Genomic DNA, 8,129 nt, shown 5'->3' with positions numbered 1-8,129 from the left:
TTTAAACAGCTGCAGCTCACTCTTTATTTGCATTTTGGGGATCGTTAAGTGCTACCAAAAGCAGAAACATGGTTGTCTCCCTAATTAACTCTTCAGGTGAGCACTGGAAGTGGAAAAGACTTTTACAGAAACCTGCAACAATGCACAGAGGGAACCTGCCTGTGCCCGCCGGGAGGGGAGCAGCCCAGACCCCAGCTGCCTCCCTAATGGCTCGCCCCGATTAGAGGCTGCCCGCAAGAAAAAAACATTTCTCCTGGTTTTGTTTCTTCCCCCTGGTGGGTGAACACAGAACCCACTTCCAGGACCACAGCTTTCTGGGGTGACATGAAGGATCCCTAGTTCACATCAGCTGGCCCAAAGTGGACACACCACTTGCCTCACTCCATCCCACCCTCCAAGGGTGGTGAAATATAGGTCGGGCCATCGACACTGTCAGCGCAGGTCCCACCACCCCGGGAGTTGAGCCTTGATGCACAGCTCAAGGACCACCTGCAATTTGTGTGTATTTTTCACTGAAGGGCGTTTCACAAGGCCTTTTCTTTTCTTGTGCATTGCTTTGCATTTTTGTATTGATGGTGGTTAGCAGAAACCTAGCAGAAAAACCCATAAAAGACAAAAGCTATAAAAGGAAACCCCTTAAGTTGTCAGTTACTTCTAAATCTGTGACACAGCATTTCCCTTCAATGCTGACAAAATCTCTAGACTTATAAAAGATTGATTCACTACATAGAGATTACTTCACTGTTAAAGACTTTTAATTTTTAATTTTTTGTGAGGGTTATGTTATAACCTTTATATTAGGGTAGAACCTTACCTTAAGTCTTACCTTACCACTACTTTGCTTTTTGGGATTTCTTCACCTCCTCTGTAACTGCAACATCTGCTGTTAGAAGAGAAAAATTTTGCTGTTTCTCACTTTTGAGCTGAGGTCAAATTGGTTTGGGTTGTTTGTTTATGTATGTGTGTGTCTGTGTGTGGCTATTTTTTTTTTAATTTTATTTTGTTTTTTAAACAGGCTACCTACCTGTCTCAGTATCCATGGCAACAAATCTCTGGTTAATGATTCCCTAGAAATTCACTGCAGAAGCTTTATTAGTTTTACTAGTTTTTCCAAGAACTTGTGAAAGAAGCTTCCTTAAAATAAAAAAGATCCACCCTAAACTTATGAACCAAGCAATCCAAGGAAAGCCAAAAACTAAACTTTTTGAAGTCAGTGTTCAATGAGGTTTGGTTTGGGCTTTGTTTCTGTTCTGTGGGAAGGAGGAGTATGTAAAATTGAATATCACAAGAAGAACTGAGAACACTGGCTAGAATTGGTTTAGAATTTGACCAGCTATCAGAAAATAAAGACTAAGAAAACATAGACAATCCTTCATAGGATGAAAATATTTTGTATCAAGATTTTGTATTAATACTGGTTTATGTAATATATTTACAGTGCTCCAGAAAACATGAAAGTATTTGTCACAGCAGCACTACAATCTTACAGGATTATTCAGGTTAATTGTGCCAAAGTACCTCCATCTACATTTTCCCCCCAGCATGGGCAGCTCCCCTCTACAGGGCCCAAGGAAGCAAGAAGGCTAGATTGTAAGAACACCAGACAGTCTGGTCTCTGCAACAATTAGTATTCACATCTTTTCCATCAGATGGCTATGGTTTATCCAAACTTAAGCAATGCTGGACCAACAAGAATGCTCCACCAAGACAAATTGTCATTACTGGGGCCAAAGCATAGGGTCTGTAGAACTTCACAGGACAGAGGATGTTAAAAATTAGAGAAATAATGTATTTTTTCCTCATCTCTTCTCTCAGCAAAAAAACTTATAGCTCAAGTACATCCAAACAATGTTGCCTCAGGTACATAATCAACGTGAAAAAAAATCAGTTCAAACAGGTAGAGTTTAACTAAGATAAAAACAGCTGTACATACAGTTTGGTAAGTGAAAGTACGATAAATGTAAATATTGCAAGTAATTACAGGACATGTAATAAATTTACCCAATGTAACAGGGATGCAATGCAATTATACAAGAGGAAAGGGAGAAAGCTCCTTTAGCTGATACAAGTTGTTTCTCTTCTGGTTAGTATTGACTGTGTAACTACTGCTTTAGTTTTTCCCAAAAAGTCCCCTTAAATTTCAATAACTCAGTAGAAATATTTAATCCAGCAGGAAAACTTTATTTCTCACCATACGTATAATTAGTGTCTTTAATGGCCTCTTATGAAAGCCTTTGCCCAAGGATTTTGGAAAGCTTAATTCTCCATTCTTCATTATTTTGCTGAGCAGTCCAACAAATTAAAAGAGGTTAACCAGGCATAAACTTCTACCATGGAAATCCTACTGATATCCTCCAAGATATTATGCTCTTCAGTTGTTTTATTCTTAATTATTATTTCTCCTTATTTACTTGGTACTGACATAAAACTCACCAACATATTATTCCTAGGATATTTTGAAAGGAAGTATGACATTTGATTCCCTTGCCCTTTCTGCTAGTATTAGCTCATTTAATGACCATTTCCTTGGTCACTAAGACAGCTGCACAGTCTGACATAGCTCAACCTTCACAAAATAAATAATCCTTTGCATTTAACTCAGAATTTCTACTGTGGCTTATTCCAGATTTAATTACTCCTTCAGTTCCAGAAGCTAGGAAGATATTGTTCTATGTTTATTATAATTCATTAGAACTAATTACAGAAGCCTGTTTTCCCCCATCGCCAAACAAACCCTCAGCCTGGACTTCACTCTGCTCACTTCCAAATACATTTTCTTTTAAAGCCTCGCTCAGCTCAGTAGCTGCGAAACCCGTTGTCCTTATTATCGTCACTGGAATTAATTCCACTCATACCTGGGGGCAGGCGAAGAGTGAACGCTAACGTGATAGGCACCGACCTGTCACTGGTGTGACCAAACAAAGGTGCTCAGATGACTCAAAACTGATATAGACTTGATGGACATAGGGTGTGTGAAGAGAAAAACACGTCCCACCTGACGGCAGATGAGCACGGCCTGCTGCCCGCACGTGTGGGTGAAGCAGACACGCCAAGGCAACAGGCTCTCGTGGATCAGGCTCAAGCACGTACCGCCTCCTGCTGCTGGCTGCAGCTCCTCCTGGGAGCTGCTCTTTCATGCAAGTACTCATAGGTCAGTTTGGTGCAGGGAAGTTTAAATCACTGCTGAATAATATCATTCTTGTTATTCGCAGCACTACATATGCTCATCAGACCTCTTCCTGGTATTGTTTTTTAAATCTTGTTTACTACAAATTGAAGCGGGATGTTAGGAGCTTCGTTTTCATATCTATATGACATTCCCCCTGTTGGTGTTCTTTAGGTGTGCACTTGGCAACCGCAAGCCTTGAGCAGGTGTCTACAAATTAAAAATTAGTTTGAGTATTATTTCTGTTACAACAACGTGCGTATTCAGGCCGGTGTTAACTTGTTTTCTTCCTGACTCAGGTTTTAGTGGGACATCTTTCAGCTCTGCTGAGAATATTGCTGCATTCTGTAACTTGCCATTAGTGTCTGAAGGGATAATAAAGGCTATCACTATCAACTTACACTTTCAATCTTCATAGTTTTCACTCTTACTTCAATGCCATATTTCTACAGCTGTTTGATGTGGTGAAAAACCTTTCTGCTATTCAGCAAGGATCACTGTAACAGCCATTATTCACTTATCAGCAAAGCCAGACATATATTGTGTGGTAAAGGGAGCAAAGCAGCCCAAAAGGTCTGGCCAGATATCCAAGCGGAGGCAGACCGTCCCACTCCAAGGCTGTCAAAGAAACCAAACTCGTGGGGCACAAAGTAGGCCCAAAGAGATGGAGGTGTTTGCTTCGCAGCACTTTGACAGCTCTGTGGAGTCACTGCTGGATCTCAAAACACAGGAGGACGACAGAGACAGCTCTTCTACACTTAACGAACTTTTCACACCTCTGGTTTGGCACAGGGAAGTTGCAGTACCCTCTGCATCATATTGGGACGCAATGTATGTTCATAACCGTAGAGCAGTCAATGCCAGCTCGAGGCTGCTGAAAAATTCTGATGGCTCCAGACTTCCAGAGATTTGTTGGCATGACATATTAAAATAACACTTATTTATCTAGATGGCTTTTCCAGCAGCAGAAGAGAGACATCTACTTCCCTGCCTATAAAACACAGGTTCTCTTTGAGACAAAAGAAGTCTCATTCTATGCCACATAGGGCAGTTTTATCACCCGCACCCATGTCCATAGCTGGTTTCAGACCACTTGGGCCAGAGTGGAGCTGATAAAATTTCTCTGAACTTGGATGGAAAGCACTACCAGCCCAACCAGCAGCATTTCCCTCACAAGTTGCCCAACCACGGGGTAGCTTTGAGGCAGGACACAACAGGAATTCACAGGTTTTCCCTCTGCCCACTTCATGACCAAATCCCTCCCACTGGAAGTCAATATTGTCAAAGAAATACAAGCAAACAAAGTTTTCATCTTGCCTTTCACAACACTGTTAATTCAGCAATACACACCTTATAAAGTAGTAGGAACTGTGATATTGTGAGTAACATAATTCAGAATAAGCACAGACAGCTGAGCTTCATTTGAAATGATCTAATTTCTAGACAATCAGGTTTTTGATTATAGCTACGCCTGAAGCTGTCTATTCCCTTTTCTCTGGACGCTTGGCCAAAACAATCGTTTACTCTTGATCATGTTTCAGTCACTGTGAAACAGAAACACGAAAATCAACAAGGTATAATTTCCCAGATAATTTGTAGTGCTTCAGGTAAAAACAAAATTCAGCTGCATCAACTTGTCTCTCAGCACTGTTTCATAATTCTGCACTGCAACAAACTGAACAGGGAAACTGGTTTTCCTGGTGTTTCCCATTCCATAATTAATGCATATTTTTTCATTCTCTGTGTTCCCAAATATTAACAGTCTTTGAGCATGTTATACAAAGATTTCTGAAAGTTCTTGGAAAAAAAATTGGATCTTTAGAAGTTACAATATTGTACCTCCTCCACTCTTCCTATGAAACCCCTACACATTCTCTAGTCAAGCCCTTAGTAAAATGTGCAATAATTATTGAACACGCATAAGGAGAAGTGATCAAAACCTTTAAAAAATAGCAAAAGGAAAACTCTCAGGAAATTCTTGAGATTGAAGGGGACACCTCAAGTGTAACAAAATTTGAGGGTAACGTTGGCATTTCATCCTAAAGTCTGCATCTGTATCTTGAAAGTGGAAGTAATGGAAAACAAAGGAAGTTAAAATCAGTTAAGGGCCCTAGGGTATATGTTGTTCCATTTGCAGCCTAGCTCTAGGAGCTGTACTACACAATAACCTTTCTCCTGCAAAAGGAAAGGTTAAAACAAAAGGCAGAGACTTTGTCTCTTCATTTCCCAAATGTCAGCTCCTGACTTTAAACAAACAATACCAGTCAGAGAGGAGTTAGTCCATTAAGTGTTCTTCCTGTCTTGTCCCTTCCTGACATCAGGCATGGTGGGTCTAGTTTCTCCATACTATGGCTGCAAATACTGGCTTGACAGAAGCACCCACCCTAGACCCACCTGAGAAACTTCGTGTAAAAAACAAAGACTGGAGTTTCAGAAGGGAAATAGGATTTCAGATGCAACAGACCTGGGCATGATGGGGGCTAGAGAATAAATATCTGATTTTACTTTTATATTTTAAGAATAAAAAGGACAACTAATAAGTTAGAACTTGATGTGGCCAAAATTCTGTGTCAGTTATTGTCTTCTTTGAACTGTTCATCCTTTCCCTAGTTGACATAACATTTTCTTTGTCTCTCACCATTGTAATTTAAAATAATATAGCGTAAGAGTTTGTTTCTTGGGCTTTATTACCTCTGGTATCAAATGACCTGGCCTAAGCAGCTCTTTTAAAACCTTTGTCTCCTTGACTGAGATTTCCTTCTTTTTTCTTTCCTGTAAAATATTATCCTACATACAGTTTCAATTTTGCATTCAAGCCTCCTTCTAAGTACATTTCGTCAGATGTTGCAAACAGATTTGTCTCTTAAACCAAATAGGAAAATATATTAGTACTTGGGCAATACAGTGTCGTTTTATCTGATATGTAAACTTGCTCAGACTGATTTCTCAAGTTAAAAAAATAGATGCTCAGAAATTAATAATAGCGAAGACTGAGAATCTCCGTGGCACAAGTGCAGCCACAGAGATGCGCCAGCTGAGGACCTCACAACAGGTGGTGTATCGGTCAGCTGCCAGGGTGATGTACAAGGCCACTCCATGCAGCCCAAGCTGCAGGGAAAAGCATCCCCTCTGCAGCGTGACAAAGTCCAGAGTAAGACAGGACAAGGGCTGGGAAAGAGAGGAGATATGGAAGACAAGTAAGGGCAAGTCCATGGAAGATTTTAAAACTGGGAGGCTGTGTTGGATTTGCACTGCTAATAAGCAGCATGGGAAGAATTTGTGACACTGGCTTTTAAACACTTACCTGAAGTGCTCAGAAGGCTAGTTTCCCTAACATCTCTCTGGGAAAGGAGAAAAGGTTTCCCCAGAGAAGTAAGGACCCCCAGGTAGGTACACAAATCTCTGAGCTGCCCTAAGGGAAAATGTGTTTCCTTCCCTCTGTCGCCTTCAGTTCCCAAAGACACTCACATCCAAACTGGGGCACCTGGGTGAGAGGCTCTCAGTTAGTACAGGTGCATAGCCCCCAAAACAACCACACCTGTGAGAGGATATCAGAAGTCTCCTTTCTTGTGATCAAGTCAGAAAAACTAACTTTTGGGAAGTCCGCTTCTTCTGTTTTCAGACTAGTATTTACTGAGGGTTCTCTATCAGAAAGTTCTAAAAATCCAGGTCTTCAGTCTAGTTGCCTTACTTTAAACCATGTGAGATAATCTAGAAGCACAAGTATAAAAAAAAAAAATTCCATAAAGATCATGTTGTTCACTTTGTAATACCTCCTACCAACCTCAGCCCTCTACCCTATCTATTACAGCTTGAATGAACAGGCATGATGTGTGTGAATCACGGAAGTGGTTGTGAACATTTCCCAGTAGCATTTACAATATCTATACACATGCAGAAATAACCATTTCTCATACTGGCCATGCCCCTTTGTGTTTAATTACACTTTCAAAATACATTTAAATATATTTGAAAAGGCTTTGGTGCAAACCTTGTGCAATAGGCTGCACTTGAAGACGTATAATACTAAAAACTTATGCTATGGCAGCACTGTGACCTACAGGAGCACAGTAATAAAAGCCCTGGGCTTTGCCATAAGAGGTACCGTGGCTATGTCTGAACTGGTAAAGAAAGATGGATGAGGATTGGTGAGGGCCATCCCAAAAGGCATGACACCAAGGCAGCCAGCTTGTTGTGAGTTTGCAAGTACGGTTCTATACCTTTTCCTGATGGTTTGACTTCAGATGGCAGAGCAATTCTCAGCAAACGTGATTTACTAACATAGGCTTAGCCAAAGAGAAACTGCCTGTCCCAAAAAACTCAACCTCTAAAAAGCTGGGTCTCACAGACTACACAGGGCAGGGGACAGTATCTTAAACAGGAAACTTAAACAGTGTCACAATTTGGAAACATCACATTGGCTCCAAAACTCTCTCGTTTTGAATCTATTTACTTTAATAGTCTCCAGGCCATGTCTCACAAGATAATATCCATTCCCAAACCACATGGTATATGGCTCACACCAAAGACCCCACACAGTGGCAAGCCAAGTGGAAAGGTGGTGAGAGACACGATGCCACCACAAGCAGAGCCCTCCAGGGAACAGCAAAGCTTGGGAACTGCGTAACAGCGTAGGTAGATGGCTGCAATGGCTCCAACAGCTCAACGGCTAACGGCAATAACACTGCATGAATAGCAGTAACAGTGTAAAGCTGATTCCACCAGAAAAAATATGTATTAAATAAATATATCTCCATTTCAAATGACTTAGCCTGCAGAAATGTGAGCGAAGAACTCCAAAGGACACTGTGTTTGGTTTGTGGACTGCTTCCTGAGTCCTTAAACAAATCCGCATCTGATAAAAAGATAAGAAAGTCTTTTTTTTCTTTCAGTTTTCTACAGGAACTTTTATTTTCCTTCACTATCCTTTTCTGTGGTGCAGATTTAATTTTCTTTAAAGCTG

This window comes from Eurypyga helias, unplaced genomic scaffold (assembly GCF_000690775.1).
Source record: "Eurypyga helias isolate BGI_N326 unplaced genomic scaffold, ASM69077v1 scaffold161, whole genome shotgun sequence".
NCBI classification, from domain to species: domain Eukaryota; kingdom Metazoa; phylum Chordata; class Aves; order Eurypygiformes; family Eurypygidae; genus Eurypyga; species Eurypyga helias.
The sequence above is the reverse complement of the archived record's forward strand: the minus strand, read 5'-3'. Positions refer to the sequence as shown.